The sequence below is a fragment of the Protopterus annectens genome, chromosome 14.part0 (assembly GCF_019279795.1).
Source record: "Protopterus annectens isolate FY-2018-M chromosome 14.part0, PAN1.0, whole genome shotgun sequence".
Taxonomy (NCBI): Eukaryota; Metazoa; Chordata; order Ceratodontiformes; family Protopteridae; genus Protopterus; species Protopterus annectens.
Genome location: NC_056748.1, coordinates 400,155,326 through 400,179,399, shown reverse-complemented (window position 1 = coordinate 400,179,399; position 24,074 = coordinate 400,155,326). Strand labels below are relative to the sequence as shown.

At 36.0% G+C, this 24,074-nt stretch overlaps 1 protein-coding gene across 4 annotated transcripts in view; it reads left to right on the top strand.

Moving 5' to 3' along the window:
- The window catches only part of PTPRE (protein tyrosine phosphatase receptor type E), a 2,530,882-nt gene that overhangs the window by 1,333,703 nt on the left and 1,173,105 nt on the right, over window positions 1–24,074 (top strand). For all 4 annotated transcript variants that reach the window (XM_044056172.1, XM_044056175.1, XM_044056171.1 and 1 more), the window contains one exon: window positions 18,325–18,388. The gene's annotated coding sequence lies outside the window, so the exon portion shown is untranslated. The remainder of the gene's footprint in view (window positions 1–18,324; window positions 18,389–24,074) is intronic.

Sequence of the window (24,074 nt, the reverse complement as noted above, 5' to 3'; positions counted from 1 at the left end):
CCCACATTCCAAAGACATGCATCTGGTGCATTTCACCCCAGGTCTCTGCTGAAAATAGGGTCTGTCCCAACTGGACTATCCTGGTAAAAAACTGTTAAATAAAAATAAATAAATAAGGCCCCCATGTGTGGATGGTGTAATAATAGAAATCTATAAACTTCTACCTCCCCTTCTTTATATGCTTTTTTCATAAAACCCTAACTGAAATATAACTCCAAAAAAAGACTCCTCCTTCCTGGAAATATTTATTAATTGTTCCTATTTTAAAATAAAATAAAAATCCACAAAGGTTTGTTGTTCTTATAGATGTATTTCATTTGTAAACAATGATTATAAGATCTTTATTTCTGTTATTGCTGATAGAATTAAGGAGCCCATAACACATGTCAATTTTGATGAAACAGGTTTTATTCATCAAAGGCAAACTCATGATAATATTAGACTTATACTAACTACTATTGATCTTGTGAATAGAAGCGCTGAGAATGTCCTGTTAGTTAGACTAGCCGCCGAAAAAGCTTTTGATCCTTTGAACTGGAGTTATTTATTTAAAATGTATTTGACATGTTTTATCTCTCTCTTAAAGAATATTTATGAAAATAGTATGGCTTATGTTAAATTTGGTCCTTTTACTTCAGAATATATTGATCTGACTAAAGATATTAAACAGGGTTTCCCATTATCTCCAATTGTATTTGCTTTCACCATTGAAATAGTTATTTTAATTCAGGCAATTCAAATATAACTGGCATAAACTTCTTTCGCTGAAGTGAAGTCAGTGAACTATGATTCAAAGAAGTATAAATTCAATGAGTAAAAGAAGACCCAATTCAATCCTTCTCTATTTTTCCAGATAAACATTATATTAATGAACTAAACATTTTTTAAAATTCCTTTGCTTCCCTCAAAAAATAGAATAGCACTACTTCACCATATTAGACCATGGGATCTTGGAGTAATTAACTTTCCAGATATTGATACTTATAGCAAAGCATCACTTTTTAAAATGATCTTAAATTGGGTGGACATTAATGTTCTCAATACAGCTAATCAAGAAAATTTCTTTTGTTATTATCTTCATAATTTCATACAGTATCATTTTTCTCCCCATCTAATTCCTCTTAAGTCTCATTCTTAAGACATTTAAGAATACAATTTATTCTAAAATAGATATTAATAATTGCTTCCAATCTATTATTCTGTTTAATAACACTAGAATTTTTAATAATGTCCATAGCCATACATTTTCCTTTTGGAATGCTAAAAATGCTGTTTGTTGGCAACAGTGTTTCAAATATTTGAAAATTAAAGATACTCACCAACTCATTTTAGAATTTGATTTAAACCCAACACAACTGGTTATTATTACAAAGTGTTAAAACACAACTACACAATTTATGTCTATCTCTTTCTCACTCACAGTTTAAGGAGAATCCTAAATTAATCTTACTTTTTTCTGAAATCATATATAATTGAAAATTTAATTTCAAGACTTTATAAAATATTAATAAAATGCAAATAAATGCAAATAAGTTTTGGAATCATATTAATTACACTAGATAATTCCTCTTGTCTATCATCTATGAATAAATCTCAAGTATTATCCTCTATTAAACCTTCTTCCTGGTTTCATTATTAACATATATTTACATGGAAGTTTCTAACTCCTAATAAAATAGCTAAATTTAAAAGAAATAATAGTGTATAATGTTGAAGATATTCTCAGGAATGTAATGCTGATTGGATTCATGTCTTTGTTAATTTTTCATCTTTTAGTTAATATTGTTGTAGTACAGATGATTTTTGAAATCTTTATTTTCTGATACATTTTCTTTATCCAAATTTTTAATCTTATTTAATATAAATGATGGATATGATTTTTAAAAAGATAACTTATCTCTGCTACGGACTATTCTTGCAGTTGCAAGGAAATGTATCACCAGAAAATGGAAAGCAACTTTACCACCATCTTTTGAAGATTTCTTATCCTTTTTAAAAGAAACAGCTTTCAAACCAAAGTAAAAAAATATGGGATACATCCTAAACCATTTAATAATAATCCTTAGATGAAAGTGATTTAGGTCATCAACTTTTATCAACAAAATTTTGCCTCCGATGGTTAAAAGGAGTTATAAAAGATGCTTGAGAAGAACCTATTTTTTAGAGCTTTATTTTATTTTCTTATTGTTTTCAAGCTGTTATATATAATGTGCATAGTTTAAACATTTTCTTGTTTGTATTTCTATTATTCTGTTATTGCTACTTCTAAAGTTTCTTTGAGCAAAACAAAAAAATAAAAATCCATAGGCATGGATATGCACTTTTCTCCTGTCTCTGAACCCAGCCTGGCGGAAATGGACATCCTGAGACAATGTAGCAATTATTACATGTTTACTGACAGCCACCTTATTCTTCAGGAGACTAATGCAGTATGCAAGAGATGCAATTTTACTATGTCTTTGGAGGCAACATTGTCACATTCAGACACTGATATCTCCAAACAGGTTGCCAGTAACACACACAGACTATACCTACTATGGGTCAGACACATAAACTCACATATGCTGAGGCTCTTAAATGCAATCTATCCAAATCTCAAAGGCCTCCCATATACTGCCCTCAGCAACCTCCCAAACACTCAACAAAGACAATACTCCCCAGGACACATACAAACACATCTCACAATGTCTCAACCTCTAAGCCCTTAAGGCAAATCACATCTCAACCCAATATGTAATTATCATTGGAAACTCTATTGTGAGACACACTAATGTCCCCTTCACCAGGCTGAGCAAAGAGATAGCCATGGTATGTTGCCAATGAGGGACGAGGATCCACCAGATCACATGTGCATTAAGAACATTGAACCACAAGTACCAGTGTGACACTATCATAGTCCATGTGGGTGTTAATGACTTGAGACATTTCTCCCTGGGCTATATGAAGAGAGACATGACAGAGCTTTCTGATTATGTGTCCTAGGCAGGTATGGGCCTAGTAAAAAGCAGCATTCTGCCTTCCTGAAGGATGATGCCACAATATAAATATAAGATGGTTGAGTTTAACAAATGGCTTAGTTACCAATGTCATTCTAAGGAGATCCAATGTTTATTAGCTTGGGAAGCAGACCATGCTACTTTGCCAAGAATGGTCTGTACCTGTCCTCAATAGGTGTTTGGATATTGGCCAAAACATTACCCACACTTATAGTGCCTTTTTTAGGCAATGCTAATCTGATAAACCTTCAACAAAGTAAATTCTATGCAAATGCAAATGAAAAATGAAATGTGTTACTGCTCAATGCTAAGACCCTCAACACCTAGAACACCTAGAAGTGCTCCTCACCCTGTGCAGTTACTGAAACATGGTTTAAAGTCATGGATAGCACCCCAGCAGTACAAAAGTGTAATACCTTCCATACATTTAGACCAGCTGCCACATAAGGGGCAAGAAATGGAGGTGTATCCATCTACATAAAAAAGTGGGCACTCATCAAGATTGGTCAAACAGTATGATATGCTTGTGCTATGTCCAACTAACCTTAGTTAAAGTTCAATACCATATCTTTGCTAGCTATAGGTCCCCATCTATGACCCAGGATAACAATACCGCATACTTGAATGTACTGGAGTTACCAATAATTCAGTTCAATACTATATTCATGGGTGATTTCAAATATCCCACCACACACTGGGATACATACACGACTACTAACATGCAGGCTCATGATTCTTGGATTTTGTCAATGTAACACCCTGGATCAGCTAGCCTGCACATGTACTAGAGCTGCAAATATCCTGGATCTGGCACTCAGAAGTATGAGGTAGCATTGCACCCACCTTGTGTAATGTCCTTACTAGTCAGATCTTATCACAAAGCAGTCACCCTTGAAATAAATATAAAGGCTAAATTCCCAGCAAACCCTAGAACCTTTAAGAACTTTTCCAAGGCTAACTGCCTCTTACTAAAAGGTAGCATAGCTAAATTCCAAACTCTCCAAACTCAGACAGCATGGTAGCCTGTGTGGAATGGAAACCCTGTACAAGTTTGTAAACAACTGCACAGAAACAGCAGTACCAAACCAAAATAAAACTTAGGACAAATTAAAAAAAAAGGTTCCTTGGTAGACCCCCCCCCCAGTATAAATAAGTTGTACAACAACAAAAAAGTAAATCCTACCCAATATTAGGGAGGCCAAAGCCCAAATGGCAAAAATCTCCCTTATCAATCTCAACAAATAACTCAGGGGATTAATCAAGACCACCAAAGAGCAAATAACTCAGGGGACTAATCAAGTCCACCAAAGCCAATTTCAAGGCAAAATAGCCTCCCAGGTTAAGGATATCTATAAGGCATTTTCATTTATGTATAAACGTTAAAGGAAATACCCAATAATGTGCTGAGCTAATAGTAAGTGTAACTTCTTATACCAAATCGGGGCATATAGCAAATTTCCTGGCTGATAAATTTAGCTCAGATTTCACCACCTATCACAATCAAATCATGCCCTCAAAATACCCTTTGCTATTTCTTCTCCATCGTCAGTGGGTCCTGATAATATCTCAGGATGCCATCTAAATAACTTAAAACATGATGTGGCAGATCCACCAGAATCTCTAAAGCCACAGACTCCAGACAGGCTTCATCACTAGGGAATGGAGGACTGCAACAGTCATCCCTCCACACAAAGGCAGACCATCAACATAATTAGGGAATTACAGACACATAAGTTTTACTCATCTCATCTTATATGCAAGGCCATGGAAAGAATTATCATGGACCTGATAAAGAAAGACATATGAAAGCCTCAAACACTGGACCTATCTCAGTTCACTTTTGTCAAGGGCAGATCATGCCTATTAAACTTGGTGGACTTCTTTGAGAAAGTCACTAGAGCCAAGGAAGAGGTAAAAATGATACATACTACCTACCTTAACCTAGTGAAGGCATTTGACACAATACTCACTTGGCTATTATAGAAAAACTTACAAATTTAGGCAAAAATCCCTATGTCAACTGATGGATAGCCAAATGGCTCACAGATAGGGCACATGAAATGAGGGTGGAAGAATCCACCTCCAGCAAAGAGGCCTGTTACTAATGATGTCCCACAGGGCTTGGTACTGGAACCTCAGTTGTTTGGAATATATTTATTTGAAGGCAAGGCAAATATAGAGGGCCACTGGCTGACCAAATTTGCTGATGACTGCAAATTGGGTGCAGTCATTGAATCCCCCAAAGATGTAGATATCTTCTAAGAAGGTCTGACAAAGACAAGTAACTGGTGCTAGAACCATCATCTAAAATTCTGTAAAAAATGCATAATTATACCCTTTGGAAGAGTATTCTCCTGTAAATTACAACCTTGATAACATTCCCCTAAGAGAAGATCAGTGGTAAGGGTCACAGGAACTCAGCCTGACAGTAACCTGAACTTTGATCATCATGTGTGTATGGTAGTGAGAAAATCCTTCTAAGTGGCCCAAATTATAAATAAGGGAATGGCATCAATATCTAAGAAACTCATAGTCTTAATATACTCAGCTCTCATTACACCAATAATCAAATACAATGCACCCTTCAGCATGTACCTGACCAGGCATTTGCAACAGCTGTAGCAGCCACAGATGTTGCTCACTGAAAAATACAGGGAGTAAATATGTCCTTTGTAGACTACCTCAAAGCCCTGTCTCTGTCTCCTACAGACTACTGAGGGGTGATTTATGCCTTACCTATGAGGCATTCTCCAATCCAGTCCTAGTGATCTACTACACATTTGCAAAACAAACAGCATTAGAATTACCCAGTCTAAGGATCTAAACCTCATCTCTGACATATAACATGTTTAAAGAAAAGATATGTGTCTCATAGATTACCCCTTCTCCTGAACAGACATATGAAACAGAGCAATTCCCTAAGCCTATTCAAAAGAAATTTGGACCAATGGATGGGAAATCACAAATTTGTCTGGGCTTGTCACATATGGCATTTATGAAAAGGGGCAGTTTGTAGATGCCCTAAGGCACAGGAATATTATCAAAGACGTTCTAGTCCATGAGTATTGGTAATAGAGAAAACTGGGGCATGAATGGCTAGGCTTAAAAAGTCTTTAGCCTAGTGAACTCCTACGATCCTATGGTTGAGCAGGCTGTCTTGTTCCATTCATGTTGATATGATTTGAAAATTTGAAAACACACAGCAATTTTTTGCCAATACCATAATAATGGTACTGAATTTGTGGTATTCAGGGGAATTAGTAAGTACATTAAATGTAAGAAAATCACTTCAGCTGAGCAAGAAATGCAAAAATCCACTTTTTCAAGATAAGTTTTTTATTCGTTGTGTTTTCTTTCTGCATCAGAGTATTAAGCAATTGTGATCCAGCTTGATGGTAGGCAGGAAATTTTACAATCAACGTACTGCTTTTAATTGGTAATGTGTTAAAGGTCGCACAACTCTGGGAAGTTACACAGTGTTAGGTTGTATTCTGGTAAAATGTATTTCACAGGTCTGTTGCACATGGCAGGCCTTCTCATGGAATGGTTGTATAGGTATATAGAGTAACTGGTACTATGGTTACCTGCAATCTGTACCTATAATGTAGGACATTTTAAATATATGAGCACTATAGTTGTGGAAAGGCAGCCTGCAGTTAGGACTTCCTATCTCTACAAAATCGTATATGTCTATATTCTTTTGGGACATGGTAACTATTTAAAGTGTCTGAATCTGCTACAGTGAGTCCCAAAATACAGAGACTGAATGCCTGAAAAATTGGACTTGTATATACTAACTCCAAGATGCCATTTCTCAGAATATTCCCTTTTCTCTGAGGTACGATGATCCCAAAGCTCAGTTTGTGGGGTCCAGATGGGCCTAACCTACATGCAAAATGAAGTTTTAAGAAGAGCAATTTTTGAGATTCACTCTTCTCCTATGTTTTTGGTCTTTTATCAGCTTTTCAGCACTTGGCATTTCAAGTGCCAACATTTCCATAGGGAGCCATTAGTACGCCTGTAGTTGAGTATCCTAACATCATCTTAATAAATAACAAGTGTCTTCTTCTATTTCAGGTCTTTAGTCCACTGGCACCTGTGACCACCCAATCCACTCACTGGTTTGCAGAAGGTGCTTTCTTTGAGTTGTGATACTGTGAAACAGTGGTACTGTGAATCAGTACTGCTGAAAAAACACTTACACTAATTACTGAGATTGCTCTTTTCCCTACTGTTGTGCAACTGTGGTTTTAGTAAAGCTGGTGAGTGTAGTGCAGAATGCAGAGGGTTTGCCAACCTGCAAAAAAATGTTTTTGATCACTGAAAGTGGTTTTCAACAGTACTGATTTGCAACAATGGCACTCACAGAAATTGCTGTCTGCAAATCAACATGAACAAGTTACCCTTACACATACTGTTTGTAAAGCCTCCTTTTCCCTGTATATTCTTGCAAGACCTCTTTGTGGCAGCCACACAGCTACAGACATGAATATGTCTGCCCCTATCACTGGTCTGGGTACAACTGAATTAACCTATTATTCATAGTATGGAGGATCAGTGCACTTACTCTGTTCTTATTACCGTTCCAGGCTGTAATGTTGAGTATAGCTGTGGCAACCCATAGTTTCCAATTAGCATCCTACTGTCTACTGGCCTACAGCTATATGTCTTATTTTCACAGGTAATGATCAAGTCCTCAAGTAGAAGTAGACAGCTGAGGTTGGGCAACTTTAGCTGAGCCGCAAACTACATCCTTTTTCATGGACTTGGGACTGTGGGCATCATTTGTTGGTGAGCTGGGGTATTCAGCATCCACTTTTGGACCGTGTCTGGCAGACAGTGGTCCATTACATCAGAGCTGTTTCTGAGTGAAATCACACTACCCAGCAGTGTTGCTGGTGTGTTACTTATATGATCAGGTGAGCCTGCAGAATGCACATAGCACAGTGGCAGAGAGGTCAAGCAATGGAGATGGGCCACATCCTCAGAAGGTCTAACTGATGGGAAGGTATTCCTAGAGTCCCTGCATTGAGATGATGAAGGCACAGTAACAAACTTAGAGGAGTGGCCATTAATTATTTTTGTTACCAATCCTCATGTATCTGAGCTGTATCTGAGATGATACAACAGGGTGTAGGCAGGCCACATATACCAATGGCTGTTTCCCATAGTTATGTCAGATATGCAAAAAAATAAATGAGACTGAAAGGCTGTTGAAGTATGATATTATTCTACTTGAAAGCAGAATAGACTCTTCCTCTGAATTTTCAACAGCTAGTTCCATTTATATGGATATGCTAGATGCTTTGTATAAAGATGAAAGCAATATAATTTCTGTTAAAAAGAAAAACATTATCAGAGACTATAATGACTTTAAGAATGACTGTAGTTTCTCTTGGCCAAGAACTGAGTTCAAAAAGACAGCCACTGGTTCAGCCAATCAGAGGATGAGAATGGATGATGAGCAGATGAAAGAGGGAGGGACATCTCTGAATAGTCTTGATGTGATTGGGCTGCCTGGGGTTTTAAATGCTCAGCATGATGCCATTATACCTCTTAGCAAGGAAGCCCTGAATCAGAAACTGGCCTGTGTTTCTGGTGTCTGTGTTACTCCAGCTGTATCTGAAAATTATTCAAATGGAATGGAAACTACAGTGTCTTTTTTAATGACTGTCCAACTGCCAGAGAGAGTTGTCCTTCAAAAAAATCCAATTCAGTGAACAATTTAGACAGAATAAAGAAACAACCAGGTCAGTCTGTTTAACCAAACACCAGAAGTCAAACAGACAGCAAAATGAACTCAACAGCCAGGAAGAATGTATGAATGTTGATAATCAGTATAAAATTATTAATGGTGTTCTGAATCTTTCTAGTTTTACTCTGACTTCTGATATATATACAGTTTTATCAGGGGCTTGAATTGTGTGCCTTCTTGTAATGGTCATATCAGTGAAGCCCTTACAGATTTAAGAATGTTTGTTAGAGATCTTAACGTAAAAGTTCTTTTTAAAAGCGGTGTTACTACTGTTGCTATTCAACTTATTTTTACATCACTTTGTAAATTCCTTTTGCTTTTTATTCAAGTAAATAGGAATGATAGCAAAGTATGCATTCGTTCTGCATCTGTATAGCTTATATCGTTGCTCTGTTGCACACCAAAGTCCTTACATATAGTGTGTTATTCATATTAACTGTTTTTTATTGTATAGTCATAGGCTGGACTGCTGCTGTTACTGCTGTGACACCTGTATAGGTTACATCAGGATGACAGGCCAGTTTCAACATCTATACGAAGTGTGATGATGATAGGAGTTTAAATTTATTTAGGTGTCTGTTTCATAATTACCATAGCAATAAAATTACATAAAATAAATAAATAACTCAGTCAGTAACAGCACCATAAAATATAATGATGCCAGGAAACAGAGTTAGAGTCATATGATGCCCAGGCCCTTTTGGTCTCTATCCCGTGTAGTCCTCCACCTATTTTTCAGGCTGTACAGTATGGGCACACACCTCCCTACTGATTGGAGGGCTACATGTGATTAAGATCACCAGCACTGTTTCCCTTGTAGTCATAGTACCAGAACGGCATACTGCATCAGATAGAAGTATATCTGCTATGCTGGTGATGGTAACTTTTCACATGTGTGACTGGGCATACATGCATGGACATGGGGGGAACATTGGCAGTGCCTGTAATGATGCAAGAGTGCACTTAACCAGCATAGGAGGGGATAGGGCCCTACTACAAGTGTTCTCATTGCTGAAATGCCTGTGAGAGCACAAGCATCCCTGATGTCTGCCTGGGTGATAGCTTCCTCCACAGGATCACATCCTAATGGTCTTGAGGAGGATCCTCGTGACACAGAATGAATGAGCTTGTGCGCCACTGGTCACGCTTGATAGTTATCAGGCATTGAGGAGAAAAATGGTTATACATAGTTTTGTAATACACAAGTAGAAATATGTGGAAATGTATGAAGATGTTTATCTGGCCAGATGTCAAGATGGCAATTGCTGTTACTTATAGATAATCAGTGCAGGTATGTGTTTTCTGTTTATGCACCAGCAGTGATTCACAATGTGTTTTCCATTTTTCTGTTCTATGTAGCGCATTGATGACGAAGCTAGTATATTTTGGTGAGGGAGTTTGCCCCCCCACGCACACACACACACACACACATGGATGGTTGAAGGTTGTGCTTTTTAAAGGTATTTTAAAGGTATTTCGCTCTGCGTGATGTATTATATGTCTGTGATCAGATTAAATGAATTTCATTGTTTTGTAATTTGGACAAATTTGGTTTAATCAAGAGCTATACACTAGTTGTTTTAGAAACTGGACAGTTTTAATATTCATAAATAATGAATGTCTTCCTCTGTTTCATCTTTATCAGGCCTCTTGCTCAAATTCAACAAAGCCTATGTTTCTATAGGAGTCTGTGTTGTCATGCATACCTCTCAAGTGTTATTCATTTACAGGGAGATCCCTGATTTTGACTCAACATTTTGCTCTGTCCTTCCCAAAACTGATGATTTTGAGAAAAAATGGTGGATCACACTAATGAGAATTGTCATAGTTACAGACCTTCTTCTTTTAAAATTGTATGTTAAGCCATATCCTTTTATCCTGTCAGTGTTCTGTGTTGATTGCACTAATATTTTAAATATCTAATTCTTAGATCCTTTGTTACTGATTTTTCCCCTGATTCTGGAGGTTAGAGGTAGACCAACTCTGTTCAAAAGTGCTCAGGTCAGATAGGCAAAGTCAGCTGTTCTTAATCATCTCCATCTGCCGTTTATTAACTGTGTGTGTGCCTGGATCAGTGAAAGCCTTACACTATTTTAACTTTTTTGCTGTACAGCATGTTAAGGTTGATAAACAACATGCTAAGTATATGGGCGCAGTAAAATTTATTTACACATGCATCTGTATAAGTAAAATATACGTAGTTTTAAAAAAGAGTTTTGTGGGGCACATACATTTGTTTTGTCTGCCTGCTATGTGCTACAGTAGGCTGTCATCCTTTCAATCTATCTTCAGATGGCTAATCTTGTAAATTTTTATAACAGATAGTGGTCAGGGCCATTGATGAGACAGAAAACCTGTGATTGTAAATGCAGCCATGTCAACACTGTTTACTATATGTTCACAATGAGCCTCTAGGCTCATTACAAATCCACAGAGTCAGGCCACTGTACATAGCAGCTCCTTGTCTTGGATGCAGTAGGGGCCCAAAATCATGTTAGATCAACCAACAGAATTAAAAACAAGCAATGTTGTGAACATCAACCATGCACAGGCATCTAATTTAGTTATAAAACTGCACACACAGATAGTAATACTAGGATGCTGAATTATTCTTGCAACTCGAGGCAAAACACATGCACAAAGATGTCTTGTAGAACAAAGGCTACAATTGCTTATGGTTGAGTGTAAAGGTAGTAGTAAGAAAATAAAAACAACAAAGACTGATAGTAGACCATAAAGGGAGCTGAAAAACATAGCAGGGATGAGGATATAATGGGAAGGGGGTATGACATACATACACGGATATCAATTGGAAATACCTGAATACAAATAATGGTAAACTCTCACATGACATGGGGATACAGCAAAATAACATGATGCACTGACCTACACTAGTCCTGATATCATCACAATTTTTTTATCAGTGTACCTGTACCTGTCCTATAATGGAAAATGTAATGAAAACAAAATAACATCCCTGAGGGGATTTGAACCCATTAGGCATGTTCAGTGATATTCTCTTAAAGACAGCATTTGCAAGTTTAGTTATTGCTGATGGGGTCACTGAAGTACATATCAGGAAAATGTTACACAAGAACAGACTGGAAGCATATATCGACATTGTAGAGGTACTACTAAAGGTATCTGGAAAGCAAGACACCAGAGCATGGTCTTCATGTGAACAATGCAGGCATACAACCTCCAAAAAAATGATATCCCCCTTAATGTCTGCCAGCTGCCAAAGGTGTCACTTCAACTTACATTCCTAACTGTGGGTACCACTGTACCGGGCTCCAATGCAGGGCTACCTTACACATGGAGTAGGTAGGGTACAAGTTAACCAGATGTGCTGAATGCTTCAGCTGGTGGTAATGGTGGTAGATGGGTTGCTGTTGCCACCTGTCGGGGGCTAACAGGTCTTGCATGTGGGCCATTTGTAGGCTGCTGTGCCACTGCATATAACAGTAACACACCTGGAGGAGGGGGAAAAAAAAGAAAACAGAAAAATGTGTGTAAGAGAAGGGCTAGTGACAAAGCTGGTGGGGGAAGGGAAACAAACACAACAGAAACTGCGTTCTCACTACTGATATTAAACAGAATAAATTTTGCCAAGCATCAAAAAATCATAGATGTCAGAAGCCTTTTATATATAAGATTGGTTGGGCTAAATAGTTCTAGACATTATTGTGCAATGTGTGCCTGTGGTCAAACATGCACTTTGATGTCTGAGAATATAGTGCATATACAGAGTGTGTGTGTTGCTCATATGGGATGATAGGAAAGGGTAGTCTTGCCTATTGTTACTTGTGAAATGTGCAGCAAACTAATAGTGATGATCTTATATATATGGACTGTGCTATGGTACTAATGGATATAAAAAGGTACATGATATGTTTTTCATGATCACAACAGTATGGGGGGTGGGAGATTAACCCTCTGGGACATCCACTTGGCCAGCTGTTCAGGTGGAGGCATGAAGAAACATGTCTAACATTGCATAATCATACTAATACATTTGAACTATACCAATTGACAGATATGGCACCGGAGTATGAAAATTATACTTTTTTTAATGCCTACTACTACTACTACTACTACTATTTTTAAAAGCCATACAATCAGACGTTGTATACTCAGCCTGGCATTCTCCTGGATGCTCCATGCTCCTGTACATATGCACATGTTATACTTACAGCATAGAGGTGATAACTTTGCCTTAACTTCTTCTGCCTCGTCACTGTAATGGTGATGACTCTGCTCCCTTGTGCATGGGATTCCAATAGCATGGGTAATGACCTAATCCAAATTGTTCCAGGCTTTAGCCTGATATTGTGGCCTGGTATAGCCCTCCTGCAAGAGTCTCTGGCTGTGCTCCTTATAGAGGATTTCTAGAAAAATCTCCTCGTACCACCTCTGTGCTTATAGAAGAATTACCCTCTCCTTCTCCAGCCATGATGTCTCACTGTGAAGAATCTGTTTACAAAAATGACAGACAACTGGTGCCCAAAACAATCCTCTCAAGTCTGATCTATTGTGCATTGACAGACATCAGAAGGCACTTCATTCATGGATGGATGGCAAATACACAAAAAAATATAAGTACTGCATTTTTATACTTCCAATGTCAGTTTAAGGTTTTCAACATGACAGTTCTTCTTCATTATCTACACTGTTGAGAATGCCTGCTCAACACTGACTCCATCAGAAGATAGTTAACTATAGGATGACAATTCCCACACCCGTAAAATAATGGGATGAGCTCACATGTGAGCAGTTGCCCTTATGTGCCCAGGAATGTGTATGGCATTGTCCAGAAATCTCCACTATGTTTACGGCTTATTGCAAAAAGTGATTCTGAAACAATAATGAAAGGAACTCTCTTAGTCATCAAGCCCAGAAAACTGAATCTACACTAAAATAAGCAGACAGCCTCATCACATTAATAGAGAAACTTTTTATATCACGGACTTCTAGCCAGAGTACTTCATGGTAGTTCCAGTTGTCTTCCTCACTTATGCAAATAACTGTGGCCTTCCCTTTGTGCTTTCATGGCTGGTTTACCTATGGCTATGCACAGCCTGGTGTTAGTTTTAGATACACTGATAGTATTTGTGCATGCACTCACACACACACACACACACACACACACTTGTATATCTGTCTGTCTATATTCATATAGATATAAATGATATAAACACACATACTAGTATTTATGCATGTAGTTTTTTAAATTCATATATTGGAGGGGTTGTCCAGGAGCAAAGCAGCTACAATGAAAACCTCCTGCAGATCCGCATCTACTATGGCTGTGGCATTCCCAAGTATGCAGTAAAAAACACTGATGAATTCACCAACCAAAAAGAAGATGCTGTTTCAGAATACCATAAACGAACTCTTTATTCACGAAAAACAAACAGATAAGCGCTTTCACGCACTTGAAGTGCACTTCCTCAGATCTTCACATTTAATAAATAATACCGGATGGTATATATAGTCAGTAAACTTCAATTAGAACAAGTAAATGCATCCAATCATTCAATTTACTTGATTGATTAAATTCTAAACAGAAAGTAGTGCTCACATTTATATGGAGGGCTAGTATACTGAAGTGTCACAATGCTTATATATGTTAGTTAAGAACAATTCTTTCTGGCTTTAAAATGCATTCAAAGCATTCAAAATAGTAAATAATGCTCACATTTATATAAGGAGCTAATGAACTACTGTCATAATGCCTATATACATATGTTTAAAACAATGCTTACAACTTTTAAAATACGTTAAAACAAACTTTAAAACACATTGAAACAATTTAAAACATCTAAAACATAAATGGTCCCTGTTTAGTAATGTGCAAATAAACGCATTTCATAAACTTATAGTACAATAATATATGAGGTCTTTCTCATGTTCTATATGAAAATATTTCTTAATATTCTATATATAAAATGTAAATATAGATGTAGATGCATATGAACTAAATAAAAATATGTGTATATATATATATATATATACAAGGTTCTTGTATTCATGTCAATACTAATATATGTATCAAAGAACGTTTCTCAAATATAGATATCATATAAGGACTTCATATTTAGAAATATATATGTCAATAAAACATATAGGACCAAAGGTGTGAATCTGTAGAATCAAAGATATAGACATTAACATTTATTTAATTCCTATATGTATTTCATTACTGAAAATATATGTTTATGTCCTCAAGCATATATACAAATTTAATATTATTATTATTATATGCTGAAAATCTACAAGATATAAACTGTTAACAAATAGATATTGATCAATATGTAAATATAAACATACAAATAAATGAGTAAATAAATAAATATGTTGTAGTTTATACTTATATAGATTACTTTTAGATAGAATATATATATATATGATATATATATAATAATATCTATCAGTATAAATACATATATACAAATATAAGATACATATATAAATAGACCATTTGTAGCAATTAACAAGTAGAAAATATATATACATATATATATACATATACAAATATGAATATAAATATAAATATAAATATAAATAAATACAAATACAAATATAAATATAAATATAAATATAAATGTAAATATAAATATATAAATATAAATATTGGGTACATGTAAATAATATAAAACCATCCATATATTCAATTATATGAGACAGAATAACGAAATATTTCATATGTTTCATATATTATATTTATAAATGCACATATACTTAGATAGTATGGTAAAATTGAATAGATTAAATGATGCTGTAATTAAAATAAAGAGTAGAGAGCATTTTTGTTAATGGCATATAAATAATATACAACATTTCAATAGCCGTGGAAGTAATATGCATATACATATGTATATGTATAAGTATAAGTAGATGCAGCAACCATTACTTATACAACCTGCTATCTAGAACTGGTTTAATACAGATAGTCTGATTCAAGCCAGGATATAAGTGGGCACCTAACTTCAAAATCCAAGACAATTCAATATTTGCTAAAGTGTTTGCATTATTTCCCCATCTTTTGTTTAAACTTACTAGTTGCAGTACTCGAAATGTAAAACTGTGTTCTGTATATTCATTTATGTGTCTGGCTAAAGCATTCTTATCACTCTTCTTTCTTATTTCATAAATGTGATTATATATCCTTTGTTTAAACTTTCGCTTAGTCAGACCAACATAAAAAACTTCACATCTTGTGCATGTCGCTAAGTATATCAGATTCATGGAATTGCAACTTGCATAGAATCTGGGTTTGAACGTAAAATGCATTCTTGGATGTTCATATAATTGTTCATTACTTATATATCGACACATGTTGCATCTTGTACATGGAAAGGTGCCGACAGTTTTCAAATGTATCTGTTCATTTGATCTACCTTTCTCTTCTTTAAAACATAGTAGTCGTTTAAGACTAGGTGAATTTTTAAAAATGAATTTAGGTTGCTCACCTACCATGTTTTTAATTCCTTCATCCACGGTTAATAATTTCCAGTTTTGTTTAATTATATTCTTCAAATCATAAATATCATTAGTATATTGCATCAAATATGCTACCCTATTATTAGTGTTGTGAGTCTTTCTACTCACTATAAGTTGATTAGATCCATTATTATGTTTCACTCCTAGGTTGTGTGCACAATTTTCCGTTGGAAAGACTTCATTTTTAACCTCATTAAGCATTCTTTTATTGTAGCCTCTATCTATAAAAAGCTTCTCCATATTTTCTATTTCTTGAATGAGCACTTGATCATTGTCACATAGCTTGCCTATTCTAGTATACTGACTTTTGACTATACCTGGGAACACATGTCTAGGATGCATGCTATTATAATGTAAAAGGTTGTTCACCCAACATGTCTTCCTATATAGACTAGTTTCCATCATGTTCCCATTTATTATAATGTTAATATCTAAAAAACCCATAAAAAACAAATATTCCCAAGTATATATGTAATATGTACTCCATCTAATCCAAGAGATATGACAGAGTTTGAATCTAAAGGGAGAGCAGCATTGTTTTGCAGCATGTAGATATTTTTGAATCTTTCCACCATCTTGTTTTGCCTCACTTTCTTTTATGGCGCTTCATTATAAAGTCATTAGCATGTAACACTACTGACCTCATTATTTGGCCTAGCTACTTTCTGTAGCTGGGTTTTCTGAACTACACAGACCTTGGCAGGACTGCACATTATGTAAATTTACTTAGTGTGATATGGCAAAGTTTTCTGAATGTGACCCATACCTCTCAACTGTACAGATTTCTGCAGAATGTCCAGATTTTTGCCTTATATGTTTGATCCATTTTTCATAATATTGTGGCTGTCTGTCAAATTCGTGACAAATCATTAAAGACTAAAGTTAGAAAATAATGACAGACATCTGAGTTTTAGAATTCATACCCTTCAGAAAGTTCATACTAATGCAAAACCTGTTATTCTACCAACTTTCTAAGTTTGTAAGATTTGTACCAATTTTTTATGGCTTTGTCCAGATTCCTTACTGTATGAGGGTGAGAGGTATGTGACCCATTGTTCTTATGCTGTAGAAAGCCATCAACAATAAGGGAAGTGACTGGAGAATGTCCAGACTTTTCCTGATAAATGACTCTACTAACTTTTACCAAAAAGTATCATCATTTCGAAAGGTGGCTACTTTTCCTACAAAGTCATATTTTTTAATATTGTTTGTACTTTGTATAGCATTGCAACTTTTAATCTCTTTGGATAGAAAAGGTGGATAAATGTTATATGATGCTATACAAATTAAATACCTACAGCTTAATCTTAGTCCAAATGCGCAGCCATAATATTGCAATGTTTAGATAACCCTACAGAAAATCAATAGAAATATTAATATTGAGCGTAGAATTTTATTACATACCACACACTACCAGTGACTGCTGGTAGTATGTGTTTTATAATAAGATTCACTCTTCAGATGTCATTCTCAAGACTTTTCATTGTATTCTGATCGAGACCAAACATTATACTGTTTTACAATAACAAATGCTTTGCAGTTGTTATGGTTTGAGTATATCATTAGTAAAGTGATCTCACCGTTACATATGATAAGCATGAGAAATATAATCATGCACCATGAAATGTTAATTTCTAAATGCCAATTACACAGGGGGCAAAAATCCCCTGGAACTTTCAAAACTCCCTTACTTCAGTAACCGTTTGCAAAGTCACACCAATACAGCAACAGAAAGTCCCTAGTTACTGACAGTCTCATGTTCAGACTTCCAAGGTTTTATATTCCATTTTATCATCTTATTTGGTTCCATTATGCAAAGTGACTGAATTATTAAGGCTGCCTCTCCTGAAGGAGAATCCAGGCAGTTTGGGTATGATCATTGATTTTATATTGTATGTTTGAAAATATCTTTAACAGTAAATCTCCTTTTGCATGTTTCTGGTGATAAGATTGAAAAAGGGAAACTTAACTGAATAAATATTGAAAAATTAAGTGAAATATACTAGTATTGTAGCAGTGAATATAACACCCACTGAAATTCATTAAAATGTGTATTACTTTCCTTTGCAGCCCTGCTTTGATGAGTGAAGCCATCTTTGCAGTCTTGACAATACTCTTGCTTTGACCCTGGCAGGTAAGTGAAGGTTTTAGAACTGTGATTTAGCATGACAGCAATGAAATGATGGGTACTTACTAACTGACCATTTGATATTGATGAATTGTTTCTTTCTGTACCAGTGATGGAAACTGGATAGCTGTTTGTAGTTATGTTTTGAGGTTTGTAGGATCCTAAGCTCTCAGCAGAAGGTCTATTATACAGTTACACATTTGTAGACTTACTGTTACTAAATTGCCATAAAAGATTAGGTGTGTTACAAAAGAGTAATGGACCAGTTACTGGGTGAAACACATAATTTAATACAATAAGGTTACTTATGAATAGTTTATTAATATAAGGTGATTAGTTTGTGATTTGAAAAGGCTGAGATAAGACAAACATTGTGTGCGCATTTAAATGGCTGTGTTTTTCACTAAAGAAAAGGGTACTGACTGATAAGTAAATATACTGCATGGCTTCTTTGAGAAGTAACCTTCAGTCAAGGAGCTGCACAGTTTGAAAGTATTTTAGTTCTATGACTATTGGAAACTATAGTTTTCTTGAGATTATTGGAATGTATATATGTATTTATAGTCAGTCACACAAAATATTGGATCTCTGCCAGGATGAGAGAATACTGTCCCTGGCACTTGGAGTTAAAGCTACTGCACAACACCAGTAACAGGTTATCCTTATTAACTAAATTAGGAGAAGGTAATATGTGATGGTTTAAGAAGTTATTTGAATTTTTCATGCAAGCATTAGGACATTTAAGTAATGGAGTTAGATTTAAGAGCTATGGCAACTGTAGTGCATATAATTATTTACTAAAAGAGCTAAATGGCAGTGTACTTGCATTGTGCACATATAATACAGGTATGATTGCTGCAGAGTAGACTACTGAAATATTATTATTAACCTGACTTTATTCTACATCTTAAACACTTTGTGTATTCTAAGTTCTACACCTGCCAAGGATAGCTGTAGTGAGTTATATAACATGTTATGTCTTCCAAGTTAGGTTTTAGATGTAATGATTTGCAAATTATCTTTTTTTTTTTTTAGAGACATAACATTTGCTGTCCATTTCTATTTTATGGTTGTGACCTTGTTACCTGACTAATCTCAAATTAAACAGTAAAGTCCAACTTGGTACACCCTCCTTAAATATATCACACAATTGTCTGATAGCTGATATTATTTTGGGCACTGTATTTGGAAAGGTCAGTAGGTATGCTTGTGTGCATAATCACAGCTTCTCACCAGAGAATGTCTGTGTTCACTGTCACAGCTGAGACTGCATTTTATTCTTAGGTGGCATATTTATCATTAAGTACATACTATGTATGTATTTATGTTCTTTTTAGCTTGTTGTTAATCCGACCCACAGGGGACCCGACTCTTAATAGTTGTCGACTGAACAACTTAGTGGCAGCAGTTCTATCAGACAGTGATAACTATCCATTGTAGTTCTAAGATAAAGCTGTTTTACTTAACATAATTAACTGCAGCAGTGAGAAGATGTTAGCGATAACAATCTAGGCATAGTGAATGTATTCACACTGTGATATGTTGGTCATAGATAATTTCATTTCTATTACTGTCCTTCACATGGGTGTAATAGGGCTGAAAGTCTTATGTTCCAAACAGTCATCGCATATAGGATGACAGTAGTAGGACTCAAACTAGTCTCACTAATGAGAGGGCAGAGATTTTAACTACTACACTGGTCCACTGTAAGGCAATTAAGAGGATGAAAAATACTAAAAAAGAAGGCTAAAAGGAACAGGGTTTTTTACAGTGTAGGCAAAAATGCTGGTAGGCCAATAATATGCACAAAAAATAATTTGATGGGAGACTGTGCGGGGGATTCAACTTTGTATGAAAGACAGGGAAGGCAGAAATGGCATCAGCTGCAGATAGTTGCAGATAAAGAGCAGCCCTTATCCTTGACCTGATGAAGCTTAATTTTACAGAAAGAGGAGTAGATGAGTGGAACAGGCTAAATGAAGGGCTGGGAGCTGTGATTAGACTAATGCCTTGAAGCGAGCATAGGGAAGCAGAAGGGCAGTGCAAGCTAAATGGGCTGATTTGACCAATGCCCTGAAATTATACTGGCCAGGTCGGATATCATTTGCTACAGCAAACCATAAGCAGACCAAATAGACAAACTATTTCTTTCTGCTTGCAATAATACATATAAATAAATGGCACTAGTCAACTTCATAACATAGTTCAAAGAAATAATTACATTTCAAGTTTTAAATCTGTGCACCCCAAATTACTTTCATAACAAGAAATATTCATTGAATGTAACAAAGGCTCATAAAATGTATGGCTTTCAGTATTTCTATTGCAGTTTTTCAACACAAGCATATTTGTATTCTTTACTTCATAATCTGATAATGTCAAACAAAACATCATCAGAAAACTAGCTTCACATAATGTGTGTGAAATTACATTTAATGTCAGAAGTGGGAATATTCATGACTGAAGTGGCCATAATTTTATAATACCTCCACTCAAGCTGTTTTGAAGATAGAAGCTTCATACCACCTCTGTGACCTCTGAAATTTAGTGCTCAATGCATTTGCTCTATCAACCCCATGGGCAAAACTGTACTTTAATTACATTTGTAAGGTAGGGGAACACCTCTATCCACTTCCTAACAAGTCATGAAGGGGAAGGAGGTTAAATAGGTCCCACATAATTAGCATAAAATGACATTATAAAGGTACATATTGCACTGAATTAACATGGACTGCTTGTTTGACAGTTTCAAATGGCAAAAATAATACTGTAACACTCAATGAAATAGTTACAGTATTTTATTCCCTGAGCAGAACTCTCATCAGTAAGTTGAAAAGTCAGCTCTAAAGTATTAAAAGTTCATAGTGTAAAGCGTATGTTCACTTAACTGAATGCAGACTGTCTGACTTTCATAATTATTCGTGGGCCATGCTTTGAGTACTCATTTTAATAACCATGTCATGCATTATATCACTGCATATGCACAATTCTTTATCAAAAGGTAATTTTGCACAGTGAATATAAATTCACTTCTTAAAACACAACTATACAATAGCATTTTTATGAGGTGGGATTTCATGGAAGGCACAAATGCAGAAGAGGCAGGCAGAAAAATGAAACGGGTTGGAAGCAGTGAGAGTGAGGAAAGGGGGAGAATAAAATCAACCAGAATATCAGAAAAATGGAAATAATGCTAAAAACTGCAAGGAGCCAAGGGAGCAGAATGAGTGAACTTACAAATAATAATAGTGTAAAGGAGAACAGACATAAGCATAAACTACCTGGGTCAGCGTACACAGTGATTTACACATGGTATTGTAAACTTGGAGAGGGCATTATCTGGGTTAGCTGACAATGTGTAAGGAAAATAATGTAGTGAGAGATCCCAGAGGGAAGACAAAGAAATTGTTTTTCATTGTGTGCTTTTTTTAACAGCAGTTGTTTCATACTACAATACGTGATACACTGCTAAATCAGATGTATAAAAATTACTATATTATGACAGGAAGTCCAGTCTGTTCTTGGAGAATAATTAATGTGATAAACTGCATAAAAATACCTTGGCAGTGTTTGATTAGTTCAGACTCTGCTCTGAAAAATGTAGATATGTTTTGGTACAAAGAATATATGAGGCTGGACTACTGAAGATAGGAGTAAGTATGATGTTTGTGGTCATTTTTGTGTCTTCTTGCAGCGGTAGCGTTGTTCCCTCACAGCAAGAGGTTCTCCCATTCGATTCTCTGCTGGAGCGCCTTCTGTGTGGAGTCTGCATGTCCTCCCCGCGGTCAAGTTGCGTTCCAAAGACGTGTAGAATAGCGTGCCTTCGTTGAAGGTTGGGCATCAAGCTGGCACCTCAGCACCATAAAAATCTACTGCCAATCAGCGGACCGGAGTTCCGCTGTGGCGACACCTAACCGGGAAAAGCCGAAAGAACAACAACAACAACTATACATAAGGAAATAGTAAATCAAGAATTATATTTTAATCTAATATATTTCTATTGGATAATGCAGAAAGCAGTTTATTTAACTCAGAGCATTTCAGATACAGAATTTGCAGTTTGTCTTATATTAACTCTGTAATAAATAACAATGGGAAAAACTGTTTGAGTTAATCCCTCTCTGCCTGGAAAACAGATGGCGACATTAGGAAATGAGACAAAGAAGGGACAGTGGAAGGGGTCTTATTTGTGAATATTATATGCAATACGGAACGTGTGTGTTTCTGTGTCTGTGCATTCCATGATATAGGCCAGAGAAAAGCGTGGAAAGTTGACAAAAAAATGCAGGGTTTTTAGCTGGTTTTCTTTATACAAATGAAACTATTGAATCCTATCAATAGATCAAATTAGTGCTTTCAGATGTGCACTATAAAGCTGGGACTAATATCCTTTTTGGTTTGGAGGTTTACTAGGCTGTTTGCAGGTTTACTTGGCTGTTTGCAAGTACTGCTTTGTAGTAAACTAGTCATTGTTATACATCTCGGAATATATCCTATTCAATAAATGTTTCATGCACTTAGTCACAGCAAAATATAAAATGTCAAGTTATTACAACTAGTGGTTATTTAAAGCAGGAGTTATGAGACCATTTTCTTACTTATATGGTGTGTGTGTGTGTGTGTGTGTGTGTGTGTGTGTATTTAAGTGAAGTTACAAAAGTGAAAATATGCACTCAAGCATACACACACACACACATTCCATAATAGCTGGTGCAGTACGGTTTCTGAGATCTTTGTTTTCACTACAGCAAATTGGAGCTGAAGCCATGCAGCTTAAACTCTCCAGTGAATTTAAGAGTTACTGTAGGATTCCACTGAGGGTAGCTTTGTGAAGCTGAGCACTGAAGCATGTGCTGGAGTAAACAGTAAGAGTGAGAATAATGTCTTGCACAAAATGCTGCTGCTGATGCTTGGGTAATGGAGTGAAAACAAAGCACATGACCTCATCTACCTGAATGAAACCTCTGAAAAGCAAGCTTGCCATCTGACTGACTTGTATTTTCTAAGGATGTTGTCTCTATATACTGAATGCATGTTGTAACAAATCACAGTAGCATTTAGCTGATATCTTAGTTTTGTTTATGTGAAATAGTAGGTCTGTACATTTTGCTTTTTTTAGTGGCCTGCAGTACAGTATATCCATTTTTAAAATTATGGTGTTGGCTGAAATGTGCAATAGGTACATTCTAGAACAATATCAAGTAGTACGAATACAGGATCTATTTCCTCACATGCTGAACATTGTTTGGTAGGTGCTTTAAACCACTAATTCTAATATTCTGGATTTCAATCCCATACGGCCTTCTAGGTTGTTTGAACAGTTAACTAGACTATGTAGGACCGAATCCCAGCAAGAGATGTAAATAGATGTTCTTCGTATTTCACTGCTGCAGTCATCACATTTGGGTTACCCCTGCCAGGGTAGCCCTCGGCCAGGTCGAATACCAGAGACTTAGTATTTCTGCGTCGGTTGGTGTCGCTTGAGGACTACGTCAGGTCATTAGTAGTATAAAGTAAGGCAGCTGACGCCATTACATCAGTCTTTCTTGCCATGGAGCCCAAAGCAGAAGCAGTTCGCATGAGTGCCGGTCGGCCGCTACCTGAGTTTTTGCTCCGAACTGAAGTTGAAGTCTTCTAAAGCTAAGTACCCCCATTGGGGATCCTTTTTTCTTGCACTAACAGATGTCAGAAA